Source organism: Natator depressus, chromosome 3 (genome assembly GCF_965152275.1).
Source record: "Natator depressus isolate rNatDep1 chromosome 3, rNatDep2.hap1, whole genome shotgun sequence".
NCBI lineage: Eukaryota > Metazoa > Chordata > Testudines > Cheloniidae > Natator > Natator depressus.
This window is the reverse complement of record NC_134236.1, coordinates 191764280-191781454: the sequence shown is the minus strand read 5'-3', so window position 1 is coordinate 191781454 and position 17175 is coordinate 191764280.

Below are 17175 nucleotides of genomic sequence, written 5' to 3'. Positions count from 1 at the left end.
GGGGGGGGTGCTGTGGGGCTCAGGCCAGAAGGGGAACCCTGGGGACCGGCCGGAACACGGGCGCAGGTGGATGACGCCACAAAAAGGCGCGGGCGGAGCTCCGCGGCGGTTATGGACACACAACACGCTGTCCGGGGGCGGGGTGCTGGGTGGTGAGTCCATCCTGAGTGGCTGGGCGAGAGGCCAATGGAAGTTCCGCTGTTGGGGCGTGACCTATCTGGAAAGTGACTAAAGCCGAGGAGGCTTCGGGAGCCAGAGCCAATCTGAGGAAGAAGCTAGCTTTATCGGGCGGGGTCAAGGTGACGCAAGCTAATCCGGAAAGGGAGATAGAGAAGAGGCGGGGCCTTGCGGGTGTGGGTTCAGCGTCCGCTAGTCAGGCGGTGAATAAGAGCTGGCCTTGGGCCTCTGGCCAATCATAATCGGAGAGGGCGGGGCTTGGTCCCATGGTGGTAGAGGGGTGTACCGCGACCGTGACCGAGGCGGAGTGCGGCCCGCGCGGTGGGGGGGGGGGGTAGGTGCACTGACCTACGTGGCGCAGGCGCAGTGCAGTCATGAGCCTGAGGCCGCGCCCGCTGGGCAAGGGGGCTGAGGCGGGGGCGACGCGAGTGCTGATGGAAATGCCCGGGGGGGGGCCCTCTCAGAGACAGGGAGAGGGGTTTTATCCCTGGCCAGGGCAGGCACCTGAGCACAAGAAGGTGCCCCCCAGCTGTTAGAGGGGGCAGCCCTACAGGGTTGTCACCACTCGGCTTACACAGACAGCCCCCATGTACAAGGGGGCCTTGGAGGGACTCCCCCCAATCTCCCCCTCCTCCCCAGCACAGAGGGGCCTGAGAGGGTCTCCCCCTTCATCCCATACAGAGGGGCCTGAAAGGGTCTCCCCGGGACTCCCCAGCCTCCCCCGCCCTACACGGAAGGGCCTGAAAGGGACTCCTCCCACCCAGGGAGGGGGTGATTGCAAGGGCACCCCTCACAGATCAGGAGGAGGAGGGACTAGCTCACATATGCAGAGGGTGTTTGTGGGTGTGCGTCACCAAACATGGTGAGCTTTAGCATTGCTAAGCTGAGCCATTTGAAAATCATGGATCAGGCCACCTCCAAAGGGATTGACTTTAAAAATAAAATTGTTTAGAATAAATACAATTTGGGATCCTTAACTGGCTGCTTATTTTGGAGCCTCCAAGCTAAATCATCCTCTTTGGGCATGACCAGTATGATGCCATCTTTAATTGCATGACCAGTAATTAAAGAAGTATGGATTGGATGAATAGACTATAAGGTGGCTAGAAAGCTGGCTAGATTGTCGGGCCCAACGGGTAGTGATCAACGGCTCAATGTCTAGTTGGCTGCTGGTATCAAGCGGAGTGCTCCAGGGGTCGGTCCTGGGGCCGGTTTTGTTCAACATCTTAATTAATTATCTGGGTGATGGGATGGATTGCACCCTCAGCAAGTTTGAAGATGACACTAAGCTGGGGGGAGAGGTAGATACGCTTGAGAGTAGGGATAGAGTCCAGAGTGACCTAGACAAATTGGAGGATTGGGCCAAAAGAAATCTGATGAGGTTCAACAAGGACAGGTGCAGAATCCTGCACTTAGGACTGAAGAATCCCATGCACTTCTACAGGCTGGGGACCAACTGACTAAGCGGCGGTTCTGCAGAAAAGGACCTGGGGATTACAGTAGATGAAAAGCTGGATATGAGTCAACAGTGTGCCCTTGTTGTCAGGAAGGCTAACGGCATATTGGGCTGCATTAGTAGGAGCATTGCCAGCAGTTCGAGGGAAGTGATTATTCCCCTCTGTTAGGGACTGGTGAGGCCACATCTGGAGTATTGTATCCAATTTTGGGCCTGCCACTACAGAATGGATGTGGATAAACTGGAGAGAGTCCAGCGGAGGGCAATGAAAATGATTAGGGAACTGGGGCACATGACTTATGAGGAAAGAAAAGGAGTACTTGTGGCACCTTAGAGACTAACCAATTTATTTGAGCATAAGCTTTCGTGAGCTACAGCTCACTTCATCGGATGCATACTGTGGAAAGTGTAGAAGATCTTTTTATACACACAAAGCATGAAAAAATACCTCCCCCCACCCCACTCTCCTGCTGGTAATAGCTTATCTAAAGTGATCACTCTCCTTACAATGTGTATGATAATCAAGGTGGGCCATTTCCAGCACAAATCCAGGGTTTGACAAGAATGTCGGGGAGGGGAAGGGGGGGGTTAGGAAAAAACAAGGGGAAATAGGTTACTTTGCCTAATGACTTAGCCACTCCCAGTCTCTATTCAAGCCTAAGTGAATTGTATCCAATTTGCAAATGAATTCCAATTCAACAGTCTCTCGCTGGAGTCTGGATTTGAAGTTCATTTATGGTAATATCGCAACTTTCATGTCTGTAATCGCGTGACCAGAGAGATTGAAGTGTTCTCCGACTGGTTTATGACTGGTTTATCCTGACAGCAGGATTGTCTGGCTATGTGGACTCCCTCCTCAGGCCCTACGCTACCAGCACTCCCAGCTACCTTCGAGACACCACTGACTTCCTGAGGAAACTACAATCCATCAGTGATCTTCCTGATAACACCATCCTGGCCACTATGGATGCAGAAGCCCTCTACACTAACATTCCACACAAAGATGGACTACAAGCCGTCAAGAACACTATCCCCGATAATGTCACGGCTAACCTGGTGGCTGAACTTTGTGACTTTGTCCTTACCCATAACTATTTTACATTTGGGTACAATGTATACCTTCAAATCCGTGGCACTGCTATGGGTACCCGCATGGCCCCACAGTATGCCAACATTTTTATGGCTGACTTAGAACAACGCTTCCTCAGCTCTCGTCCCCTAACGCCCCTACTCTACTTGCGCTATATTGATGACATCTTCATCATCTGGACCCATGGAAAAGAAGCCCTTGAGGAATTCCACCATGATTTCAACAATTTCCATCCCACCATCAACCTCAGCCTGGTCCAGTCCACACAAGAGATCCACTTCCTGGACACTACAGTGCTAATAAACGATGGTCACATAAACACCACCCTATACTGGAAACCTACTGACCGCTCTTCCTACCTACATGCCTCCAGCTTTCACCCTGACCACACCACACGATCCATTGTCTACAGCCAAGCTCTGCGATACAACCGCATTTGCTCCAACCCCTCAGACAGAGATAAACACCTACAAGATCTCTATCAAGCATTCTTACAACTACAATACCCACCTGCGGAAGTGAAGAAACAGATTGATAGAGCCAGAAGAGTTCCCAGAAGTCACCTACTACAGGACAGGCCTAACAAAGAAAATAACAGAACGCCACTAGCCGTCACCTTCAGCCCCCAACTAAAACCCCTCCAACGCATTATTAAGGATCTACAACCTATCCTGAAGGATGACCCAACACTCTCACAAATCTTGGGAGACAGGCCAGTCCTTGCCTACAGACAGCCCCCCAACCTGAAGCAAATACTCACCAGCAACCACATACCACACAACAGAACCACTAACCCAGGAACCTATCCTTGCAACAAAGCCCGTTGCCAACTGTGCACACATATCTATTCAGGGGACACCATCACAGGGCCTAATCACATCAGCCACACTATCAGAGGCTCGTTCACCTGCACATCCACCAATGTGATATATGCCATCATGTGCCAGCAATGCCCCTCTGCCATGTACATTGGTCAAACTGGACAGTCTCTACGTAAAAGAATAAATGGACACAAATCAGATGTCAAGAATTATAACATTCATAAACCAGTCGGAGAACACTTCAATCTCTCTGGTCACGCGATTACAGACATGAAAGTTGCGATATTACAACAAAAAACTTCAAATCCAGACTCCAGCGAGAGACTGTTGAATTGGAATTCATTTGCAAATTGGATACAATTAACTTAGGCTTGAATAGAGACTGGGAGTGGCTAAGTCATTATGCAAGGTAACCTATTTCCCCTTGTTTTTTCCTACCTCCCCCCCGCCCCCAGACGTTCTTGTTAAACCCTGGATTTGTGCTGGAAATGGCCCACCTTGATTATCATACACATTGTAAGGAGAGTGATCACTTTAGATAAGCTATTACCAGCAGGAGAGTGGGGTGGGGGGAGGTATTTTTTCATGCTTTGTGTGTATAAAAAGATCTTCTACACTTCCCACAGTATGCATCCGATGAAGTGAGCTGTAGCTCACGAAAGCTTATGCTCAAATAAATTGGTTAGTCTCTAAGGTGCCACAAGTACTCCTTTTCTTTTTGCAAATACAGACTAACACGGCTGTTATTCTGAAACCTGACTTATGAGGAGAGGCTGAGGCAACTGGGCTTTTTTAGTCTGCAGAAAAGAAGAGTGAGGGGGGATCTAAGAGCAGCCTTCTACTACCTAAAGGTGGGTTCCAAAGAGGATGGAGCTAGGCTGTCCTCAGTGGTAGCAAATAACAGAACGGAGCAATGGTCTCAAGTTGCAGTGGGGGAGGTCTAGGTTGGATATGAGGAAAAACTATTTCACTAAGAGGGTGGTGAAGCACTGGAATGGATTACCTAGAGAGGTGGTGGAATCTCCATCCTTAGAGGTTTTTAAGGCCCGGCCTGACAGAGCCCTGGCTGGGATGATTTAATTGGGGTTGGTCCTGCTTTGAGCAGGGGGTTGGACTAGATGACCTCCTGAGGTGTCTTCCAAATCTAATATTCTATGATTCATGCTATTTTTTTCCCACATGGGTCACCTGCTTCATTCCTTGCATATTGACTTGATTTGTTTCAAACGTTTTCAGAAATAACATGAAATCAGAGAGGAAAAATATTAACTTCTACATACATTCTTTATAACCAGGAATCAGCACATTAGACCAATACCAAAACAGAAAATCTGTACCTGCGTTTGGAAGAATCTTTAATTGCTTGCTAGTTTACAGTGAGAGTGATAGGACCATTAATTCTCTAGCAATTCTCTACTTCACATTTTCATCAAGTTAAAATCTTATTAATACTGTTATAGTAATACTTTTTATATACTAATGAAATAAATACATTTTATCAAGCTGCCATTCTTTTACCGTATCGCATTTTAAAAATAGCAGACAACCACAACTTTATAAGATAAACAGAGACAGCATTTAAAAACCTTTTATATAATTTAAACCAAAAAGAGGAACTAGTAATAACTAATTGCATATGTGTACTCAGTACTAAGATTACCCCCAAAATCAAAGCTTTTTGCTGTGAAGTTAAAGGTAGTATACTAGAAGTGTTACGCAAATGGTTTTATGATACCTTCATGAATCCCAATGCACTATTACGAGAGTTTATTGAAAAGGTTTATATCATATTGTGTTTACAGAAACAGTATTTTCTGAAGTGAAGTGAGCCGTAGCTCACGAAAGCTTATGCTCAAATAAATTTGTTAGTCTCTAAGGTGCCACAAGTACTCCTTTTCTTTTTGCGGATACAGACTAACACGGCTGCTACTCTAAAACCAGTATTTTAAAGGTTTTCCTGTAAAAGATGGTATCAAGATAGCTCTTGTGATTATGAGCAAATATAAACTTATGCTAAAGAAAGTCTTTCTGGGTTCTGTGTTACATGTTTAACATATGCACCAGCTTCAGATCCGTTTGACTCCTGATTTTCTAATGATGATATTGGTGTGCTGTTAAGAGAAATATGCAGTTCATGCTTTTGCTAATCATGATAAGCATGCACCGCAAATCTATTTGAATGCTAACTTTCTAATTATGATATTGATGCAATGTTGACACGCTGTGCATGAAAATCCAGCATGCAGTGCATGGTTAAATAATATAACATGTAGTGGATATGTTTGCAAAATTCCTAAAAATTATATTTATGTACTTTGAAGAAAAATATGTAATCCATTGTTTGCTAAATATTAGGGCTGTGAAGCGATTTAAAAAATTAATCACAATTAATCATGCTGTTCATATTTTTGGATGTTTTCTACATATTCAAATATATTGATTTCAATTACAACATAGAATACAAACTGTACAGTCCTCACTTTATATTTATTTTTATTACAAATATTTGCACAGTAAAAAACAAAAGAAACAGTATTTTTCATTTCACCTAATACAAATACTGTAGTGCAATCTCTTTATCATGAAAGTTAAACTTACAAATGTAGGATTATGTACAAAAAAACCCTGCATTCAAAAACAAAACAATGTAAAACTTTAGAGCCTACAAGTCCACTCAGTCCTACTTCTTGTTCAGCCAATCGCTCAGACAAACAAGTTTGTTTACATTTGCAGGACATAATGCTGCACGCTTCTTGTTTACAATGTCACCTGAAAGTGAGAACAGGAGTTTGTATGGCATTGTTGTAGCCGGCGTCACAAGATATTTGTGCTAGATGCGCTAAAGATTCACATGTCCCTTCATGCTTCAACCACCACTCCAGAGAACATGCATCCATGCTGATGATGGATTCTGCTCGATAACGATCCAAAGCAGTGCAGACTGACGCGTGTTCATTTTCATCACCTGAGTCAGATGCCACCAACAGAAGGTTGATTTTCTTTTTTAGTGGTTCGGGTTCTGTAGTTTCTGCATCAGAGTGTTACTCTTTTAAGACTTCTGAAAGCATGCACTATACCTCGTCCCTCTCAGATTTTGGAAGGAACTTCAGAATCTTAAACCTTGGGTTGAGTGTTGAAGCTATCTTTAGAAATCTGATTTTGGAACCTTCTTTGTGTATTGTCAAATCTGCAGCAAAAGTGTTCTTAAATCTTCTTAAATCAAACAAAATACGCTGGGTCGTCGTCCGAGACTACCGTAACGCAAAATATATGGCAGAATGCTGGTAAAACCATGGAGCGGGAGACATACAATTCTCCTCCAAGGAGTTCAATCACAAATTTAATTAACACATTTATTTTTAACAAGCGTCATCAGCATGGAAGCATGTCCTTTGGAATAATGGTCAAACCATGAAGAGGCATATGAATGTTTAGCATATCTGGCACGTAAATACCTTGCAATGCCAGTTACAAAAGTGCCATGCGAATGCCTTTTCTCACTTTCAGGTGACATTGTAAATAAGAAGTGGGCAGCATTATCTCCTATAAATGTAAACAAACTTGTTTCTCTTAGTGACTGGCTGAACAAGAAGTAGGACAGAGTGGACATGTAGGCTCTAAAGTTTTATATTGTTTTGGTTTTGAGTGCAGTTATGCAACAAAAAAAATCCACATTTGTAAGTTGCACTTTCACAATAAAGAGATTACACTACAGTACTTGTATGAGGTGAATTGAAAAATACTATTTCTTTTATTTGTCATTTTGTCACAGTGCAAGTATTGGTAATCAAAAGTAATATAATGTGAGCACTGTACACTTTGTATTCTGTGTTGTAATTGAAATCAATATATTTGAAAATGTAGAAAAACATCCAAAAATATTTAATACATTTTAATTTTAATACAATTTAATTTAATACCAAAAATACCATTTTAATTGGTATTCTATTGTTTAACAGTGCGATTAAAACTGCAATTAATTACGATTAATTTTTTTAATCACGAGTTATTAAATTTTTTAGAGTTAATTGTGTGAGTTACCTGCGATTAATTGACAGCCCTACTAAATATAACATATATACATTGCAAATTGTTTGATTTAAATTTCTAATGATATTTACATTCTGTTAGGAAAAATATCAAGTGTGTCATTAAAATAAGAATACATTGAAAATTCCAAATTTATTGGAATTGTATGCCTTGCACGGGAGGGCGGCCCCACAGACCCTGGGGGCTAGGCCATACAGACCTGCGCTGAAGGGCGGTCCGATGGTCTCTGGGCCAGAGTGCCCTGACTCTAGGGATGCCCACTGATGCTGGCCATTTTCCCAGACGTCTCTGAGCTACAGGGCCCTCCTCACAGAATTAGGCCAGTAGGCTGTGCTGCCTGGAATCTAAGAGCAGCTCCCGCCCCGACTCGGACCGTTAGGTTGCACCGCCCTGAGAAGAGGCAGTCATTTGAACTTGACTGCAGGGACATAGTACCACTAAAGAGGTGATGGGGTATACCTGCTCTGTGACAGCTACCCATATGCTGTGGGACATGTGAGAAGACTACTTGAACTGTTTCAGCTAGTCCACGTCCAAACTGGCACTAAAACAATTCAGATTGAAATGGTTCAGACTGATGAGGTTCCTAGACCTACTACCAAAACAGTTTTTAGAACGTGTGGACAAGCTTTGTGTGTGAACATAACATTTCAACTGTTTACCATCACATTCTCTCTCAGTGTGACCCATGTCAAGAGGAATGTGATGTATTGCTGGTTTTTCAGGGTCAGAAAGTGATGGGATTTTAATATCATTCCCATTGTTGCAGTATTTGATGGCTCGTCTATAGGAATACGTAGGCCTGATCTACACCTAAAACTCAGGTTGACCTAGTACGTTGCTTAGGAGGACTATGAAAAATTTCACGCCTTGTGCAATGTAGTTAGGGTGACCTAACTTCCACTGGAGATGCAGCTAGTTTGATGGAAGAATTCCTCCATCAACCTAGCTACCATCTCTCAGAGGAGTGGATTACCTACATTGATGGGAAAACCCCTTCCATTGATGCAGGAAGTGCCTACACTATGGCATCACAGCTGCAGTACTGGAGCTGTAGCTCTGAGGTGTAGACATAGTTCATGGCAGGCTGGGGTATAAATCTGCATTGCGCTACTAGCCTGCCACACAGTCAGTGTTCGTGTGGTCCCTGCTGTTGTGTACTGAAAGTTCTGTAGCGCTCTGATCAACCCCGCTTTGAAACGTTTTCAGTGCCCAGTGTGAGGCACGTGGCTGTGTTTTGACACTAGCTTTTTCAGAACTATCATTTGTTTGCAAACCCAAAGGCCCTCCCAGCTACAGTATAAGTTTTAAACAGTTGCAATACCTAGTTTGTACCTAACTATGTTGTAAGAGGCTCCTCCCTGCCTCCTTCTCTTTGTGGACATAAAGGGACATGTTAGGAACCCATATTTTAACCTCCATTCCTGGCTGAAAAAAGGTCATGCCATTTCCCCCTCCCCCTGTTCCTACAGGCAAGAAAAAAATATTGTGTAAACCTGTTTGGACCACTTACTGTGGCTCCAAGGAAGCGGCTGCCAGGTCCCTGTGGCCTCTAGGCACATGGGTGGCCAGGCAGTTCTGTGAGGTGCACGCTGCCTTTGCTCCTGCAGGCACCGCCCCACTCCCCCCCCCCAGCTCCCATTGGCTCCCAGCCAATGGGAGCTGCAGAGCCAGTATTCGGGGTGGGGACAGCGCGCGGAGCCTCACAGTCCCTGACTGCCCCAGCACCTAGGGGCTGCAGGGACCTGGTGGCTGCTTCCGGGAGCAACACGGAGTCAGGGCAGGTAGGGACCCTGCCTTAGCCCCGGGCTTCTGCTGTGCCACCAACCAGACTTCTAACGGCCCAGTCAGCGATGCCAACTGGAGCTGCCAGAGTCCCTTTTCAACTGGGCGTTCCGGTCAAAAAACAGACGCCTGGCAACCCTAGTTAAGAAAGTCGCCAATGCAGTACCACATAAGAAGCCCTTGAAAATACTCACTCACCGCCTCATTGGCATACCCTATACTCATAGGTTCCTTTGAAACTTACTGTACATAAAAACTGCAGCCTAGCTCTTCAGAGGCAAATTCAGATAGGATCACTGGAATCCAGTCTCTGTAGATGGAGGCAGCTGGGTCTCACCCACTGGTCAGAGACAGAAGAGCACCCAGCTGATTAGTGCTGGCTGCCTGGTGGGATGTACTTGCCTTGCTTCATGTGGGGTCAAGGTCTCTGGAGCAAGAGGAAGACAAGTCCAGCCTGGAGAAGGGAGGAGTCAGGAGAAGTCTGCTTAGGGATATGGGGGGTGTAACGATCTTGGGGTTCATTATCTAACAAACCAGGGAATGAGAAAGGAATAACACTTTCATGAAACAAATGGGAGAGTGTCACTGGTAAGCTGCTGCACGCAGCCATGTGGTGTTCCAACCCCTGCTTCCAGGGCACATCTCCAAATTCCTATGTTCATAATACTGTCCCTTATCAGGGAGCATCTCCAAATCACAATCTTTCATAAACCCATCTCTACAGCAGGCTAGGTTGGGAAGAAGTGTCTGGGGGAAAGTAAGTTGAGAGCCGGTCTCTTTGGGATGGGGAAAGGCACACCTATTTTGGGGTGTATCTGGGTCTGTTTTAACCTTAATCCATCAATGCCATTCTTTAGTGCAATTTAAAATGTTGCATTAAAAGAGTTAATAAGCTTCCTGAAAGGTAGCTGACTGAGTTCTAAATAAGAAAATATCAGTATTCAAATTAAGCCAATATGAGGTGGTAAATGTGAGTCTTCCCTCCTGTGATGTTGCACTCCATAATGTTTTATGGAAATATGCTCATGAGTGTAAATATGGTGTAACTGGAATATGCTTCATGCAAAAGGTCTCTTGTAAGGTATCATTACAAAGCTTATAATCTACTGAGTGTGTTCATCCTATTTATTTGCATGTATTATTTCTGTGTCTGGAGTTAGGAAGATAAGATATAAACTTGTATTACTGATGTAAGCATATTAAGTGGAAGCCATTAAGGGTGCTTCAGAATCAATGAACTGTAAATGGGTTTGTTTACCTGCAAGCCTTCCTGTGTATGTGTCAGACAGCTCCTAGGTAATGAAGAAGGAAGTCTTACAGTGACATGTGATCATGTCACCTGAACTGGAATTCATCTTAAACCTGGCGCTTTTCCATTTAGAAAGAGGGATGGGGACTCAGAGGGACAAAAGATTCCCGCCTTGTGCCAAAGCTATAAAAGGGTGTGGAACGGAACAAAAGGAGGGCCAGTCATGAGAACACCCCTAGTTTCCACTTAAGATGTCTGCTGGAACTCACAAGGACTGTACCGGGGAAAGAATTGGGCCCAGACTAGGAAGGAGTCTAGTCTGTGAAAGAAGCTTATTGGAACATCTCTGAGGGTGAGATATTACCTGTATCAGTTTCTTAAAGTATTAGGCTTAGACTTGCATGTTTTTGCTTTATTTTGCTTGGCGACTTACTTTGTTCTGTCTGTTATTATTTGAAACCACTTAAATCCTACTTTTTATACTTAATAAAATCACTTTTGTTTATTAATTAACCCAGAGTAAGTTATTAATACCTGGGGGAGCAAACAACTGTGCATATCTCTCTATCAATGTTATAGAGGGCGGACAATTTATGAGTTTACCCTGTATAAGCTTTATACAGAGTAAAACGGATTTATTTGGGGTTTGGATCCCATTGGGAGCTGGGTGTCTGGGTGTTGCAGATAGGTGACTTGCTGAGCAGTTTTTGGTTAAAGTCTGCAGCTTTGGGGGCATGGACCAGACCTGAGTCTGTGTTGCAGCAGGCTAGCGTGTCTGGCTCAACAAGGCAGGGTTCTGGAATCCCAAGTTGGCAGGGAAAACAGGCTCAAAGGTACTTCCAGCATGTCAGCTGACTGTCCCAAAGCGGTCTCTGTGACCGAACCCATCACACCTCCTACCTCCAGTTTGCTCTGAAGCAAAGAGATTTTCTGATCAAGTAGTTATTTGTTTTCAGTAGAACTGGGGTTCTGGTCTTCAATTTCAACTAAAAATAACTGATAGACTAATACCAATCCAAATTTTATAACAGAATGATAAAAATAAAAAATACAAGGTTCCTCTGATGGTTTTTTTAAACTGCCAATAGTATCCTGGTTGCATATAGCAGTAGCATGGGCACTGGGATATGACGTGTTGTCCGTTAGCAGAGCACAGTAGTAACTAATGTTTAATAGTAGTATTAAGTAGTTTTGTCTCACTGGAGCTTTCATGAGCATTTCTTTGCTTTTTAAAAGACTTAAGCTCATGATTTTCTCTCATGTATTCCTACTGGAACAACTGCAGAATTATGCAGTCAAAGTTAAAAATGAATGTAGAGAGACTGATAAGTGAAAATGCAGTTTACTGGCCAAAAGGTAAAACCAGAAACTGAAATCAGTATCCGTAAATATAATAATATTTTGCACTTTCAGACTGCCTTCAAACAAAGGATCTCTGAACACTTTACAAACAGTTAATTAATTCTCACCTAACTGGCCTCATCTTACCGATAAGGAAAATGAATCATAGAGACACTCATTGATTTGTTTAAGGTCACACAGAAAATCTGTGCCAGAGCCAGATCTCCTGGTTCAAGTGATGTTTTAACTACAAGAACAAAGAAAAATGTAACAAGCTTTTATGAATGTTCAGGTTTATAAAATTACAAAAAGAGTTAGCATTAATGTAGTGCTTTTCAGCTATGTGTAACCCATGCTGACTGTGTGGCTCTGTCCCTTCTGGTGGCTCAGATGTTTATAGAAGTTTATGAGTTTGCTACTGCCTCCAAGCTAAGACCTTGGTCCTATAGTTCTAGCAAAAGAGGCTTGTGCTTTTTAGATTCTGAGGTCCTGAATTCAGTCCCTGCAGGCAACCCATCCAGAGGCATTGTTACATGTCTATCAAAGCATTTATTCCCTGCTTGCAATGGCAATTTTTGCACATTTTGCTTCCAAGATTACAAAATGAAAAGTTAAGGATGTACCCGAGATTGATTGGTGCAGAATTCATATAATGTAAGTTTTATGCCTCTCTCACTTTCTTAAAATTACATTTTATGATTTTATTTTATGTATATGTCTGCCTCAAATCTATCAGTGAAAAAGCCAATATGCAAACCAATGCTAAATGAAAGCTGTTTTATTTGAGAGGATTATCAATAATTGTTGATTTTTTTCCTCCTATCATTTCCAGAATGATTGGAAGACTTTCCTAAATATTTCTTATGAAACATTCAATGTAACAAGCATATTGAAAAATTAACACATTCATTGTGGGTGTTGTATATTAACTCACATAGATTAGTTCTTAGCACAACAGTATATTTTGGGCCCGTAGTGCTGACTCCAATAGTTTTGTCCATACACAGACAGAAGGATTTGGCTGTTTTAATATTCTTATGTTAGGCAGGCTTATTTTATACAAGATTTTCTTTTAACAATTTAGCAGTACGCTATTAAAAGTCCAGATCTTATGAAGGGTTGCACACCCTCAACTCATCACCTTGCAGGACTGGGCCTAAAGATTTTTATCAGGAAAGTCTCCTGTTTCCTTATTTAACAAAAAATAAGGAATTATACCATAACTAAATGAACAGAGCAAGTTTGGTAGGTATGCTTACAAAGAGCTATTGTGAGCATTTTCATCATATTAAAAAGTGAAAGACAAGGACACTTAAACAGTATATCAAGGGTTGTGACATTGATAGGGTTTTCAGGTAACCAGCTCTGCAGTGAATCCAATCTGACATTCTAGTTAGATTAAATTCTAATAGAGATTTGGAGTAAGGAAAAATGTTTCTGGTATCAAATCCAAGGTTTATATTTATTTGGTTTGCGTTCTGATTTTTTTTTTTTTAATCTCTTTCAAACCATGTTGTATAGTGCTGACTAGTGAAAAGGTCTGGCGTTTTTTGTGGGCCTTAAAATTCATTGTTCTTCCTGCAGAATGTGACTTCCGTGCAGGAGCTCATGCAAATCTGTCAGTTCCTCTGTTTGGAAACTATTGTTTTTTAAAATGTCTGCACTGTATGTTCATAATTTCATTTCTAACTCATTGAGCACTGTTCAGATTTGTCAGCTGACTCCTCTCTGTGCTAGAACTTATTTTGTTTTCAGGATTACAAAAATTAAAGGGTTCCCCTGATTCAGTGCAGAGGTTTACATCTTGGCCACACTGCAGTCAATGGAACTTTTGCCCCTGACTTCAATGCAGTCAGAGTTCACCCAGAAAGAAGTCAAGAAGGGTTTCTAATAAAAGTAATTAGATAATGTATTTTTAAAATTGCACAATCTCTCCCTCTCTTTCTGTATATAAATGGTAGCTGCTGTACCCCGAACTTCCCAAATATAGGGCTTAGAAGATGCTGCATGCCCTCAACTCCCATCATCAATGGATGTTGAGGGTGCTCAGCAATAGGCCCATTGTGCCTGCTGGGTGAAATTCACTCTTATGCCAGCAGGCGGCTTTTGGACCACTTAAGTCCAACTTAAAATACAGCTTAAGTGGGACTTAAGTGTTGCATAGCCCTTGTAGTGGGCCCTTAGCACAAGGGTGAATTTCATCTACTATATATATCAGACCTGCCCTTGGGTGTTCCTAGTAGAGAAGTCTGAGAATAGTGGACTCAAGAGGGGTAAAATCCTGGTTTATATAAGTCAATGAGAGTTTTGCCATTGATTTCAGTGGAGTAAAGATTTCACCCAAGGAATTTAAATCACTCGGATTTCTATTTTTGTGGAGATTAGTAACAGGCTGGCTAGAAGCTGAATTATATAGAAAGTGTGACTTGGATTGTGTGGCTGGTTTTGAATTTAACTGTAATGTGATATATGCCATCATGTGCCAGCAATACCCCTCTGCCATGTACTTTGGCCAAACCGGACAGTCTCTACGTAAAAGAATAAATGGACAGAAATCAGACGTCAAGAATTATAACATTCAAAAACCAGTCGGAGAACACTTCAGTCTCTCTGGTCACTTGATTACAGACCTAAAAGTCGCAATATTACAACAAAAAACCTTCAAAACCAGACTCCAACGAGAGACTGCTGAATTGGAATTAATTTGAAAACTGGATACAATTAACTTAGGCTTAAATAAAGACTGGGAGTGGATGTGTCATTACACAAAGTAAAACTATTTCCCTGTGCTTATTTTTTCCCCCTACTGTTCCTCAGACATTCTTGTCAACTGCTGGAAATGGCCCACCTTCATTATCACTACAAAAGGTTTTTTTTCTCTCCTGCTAGTAATAGCTCACCTTACCTGATCACTCTCGTTACAGTGTGTATGATAACACCCATTGTTTCATGTTCTCTGTGTACATAAAATCTCCCCACTGTATTTTCCACTGCATGCATCCGATGAAGTGAGCTGTAGCTCACGAAAGCTTATGCTCAAATAAATTTGTTAGTCTTTAAGGTGCCACAAGTACTCCTTTTCTTTTTGCCGATACAGACTAACACGGCTGCTACTCTGAAACCTGTAATATTGCTGTAACTAGAAAGGAATAAGTATACTGCTGCTGGGATTTATAGGCTAATCTTATTTCCTTTGAAGTCAATGAGAGCTTTGCTACTGACTTCAGTAAGAACAGGATCAGGCTCTATATTAACATGTCCATATAAACACTTAGGAGAAAAGGGTAAGCTGAAAAACTGGCATGTTTTAACTGTATTTGGTTTGAGTTACAATAACACACAGCCAGTTGTACCAAGACATCCCCTAGGTAGACACTAGGAAATCTAGTCTTAGATATTATTGTGATAGGCAATCTAAATAGATAGTCTACTTTAAACTTTATTCTCTCTGAAGTTCTACACATTCTGGCTGCAGGGGACGTTTGCCATCCCCTGAAATGCAAGCTTTTGAAAACACAATTGACCACCCTTTTAGACAGTGATTGTAAAACATGAAGCCTTGTGCTGTCTCTCTATAATTTTATTGTGGGTTAATTTCTGAACATCGGTAAATGGTTTCTCTTGATTCCTGTAACAGTAGCAGAATCATCCCCTTTCTCTGACATCGGTTATTATCACAAGTTGCACTTATGTCTTGGTTGGTGTTTTATACACAAAAATGTTCAGCTCATTGCTCTCAACCTGCTGTGGCCTAAATGTGACACTGGCCTTTAAAAGTACCTAACAAATGCTCAAAGTAAAGAAAACAACTGGATATAATGGAACAGAAAGCGTAAAGTAACGAGGGATTCATCTGTCTAAAGCTGCATTACATTGATAGCATGAAAATTACATTAATTCATGCTGATTTCAGTGTTTGAATTACAGGGTAGAGGTGGGTATGGCGTGTTGGCTGAATAAAAGTGCGCTTTCCCTCCTCCCATCCTTTCACATACACGCATTTAAAGTATGGGCTGAATAACCCCACTTTCCAGGCTACAAGGAGCATTCAGTCTATGATGCTTTGTATTGCAGGAGAGCTAGGGACCTTAGTCATAGCCCAGGACCTTATTGCCCTGGCTCTGTACAAATACAAACTAGCTCTTCCCATCCTCTTTTAGGTTTGGCTATATTCAGACGAGTGATTATTGAAAAAATGTCACCTTATTAAAAAGGTCTGTTTTCTGAGAGAAGAAGGTCATCCTCCATGCCCAGTGAAGATGTAACCCCGCTGCTGAGACTGCCAGCTGTGGTGGTTATGAAGTGGACTCATACCAAATGGGGTTTTCCCCGTGTATGTTAACTGGACACTTATTTTAATTTTTAAAAATTGCACTTGTCAGACCTTTCCCTGGCACAATTCCACAGAATCTCTTTAAAAGCATGCTAACTGAAGTGAATGGTGTCACTTTAAATATAACAACCTCAAAACCCAGAAATGAGCTGTAACCACAACTATACCCTTTAGATCACCGGCTCAGCCAAAAGCCACAGTTAAGAGACCTGGATATTCAACAATTCTTCTTGAAGTGATGTCCCTAGCGGAGCTCCACTGTAGGTGTGGCAGTGCCCCCTACACCTGGGATCTTCATCAACAGGGCCCGTTGGACAGCACATGCGCACTGCCCCGGCTTGCGCTGTGAGCAGAATGCATATATAGTGCTGTGCAGTCCAACCCCCTCACCCGCACCCGCAGTTCCTTCTCGACCACCTTTGGTATGGGACAGAATCCACAGCAGAGCCTGCTTCTCCTTAGAACTACTAGATAATGCCTTACCTGTTAGTTTTTAGTGTAGTTCAATAGTTATTTCGTTCCCTTCTCATTCTTGAATATGCAGAATTGGAGCATAGCGGATGAATAAGCCTTGTGACCAAATAAATCCAATTGCTTCCAGTTCCTGTCATAAGGGATGGATCTAGGTTGGTACTGATGTCCCTTTTTGTGCAAGGCATTGACAACAAAGGAATTTGGAGTGGGGTCCCTAAAGAGGGAAAGGGAGGGAGGTGGGCAGGATAGATAGGAATGGGATGGAGTATCCTTCCTTGATGATCTCTAGAACCCACTTGTCTGAGGTAATCAGCCACCATGATGGAAAGAAAGGGGCTAAAACAGTCGCCAAACTAGTGGGATGCTGGAGATGGTTGTTGTGACTGGAACAGGGGGAGG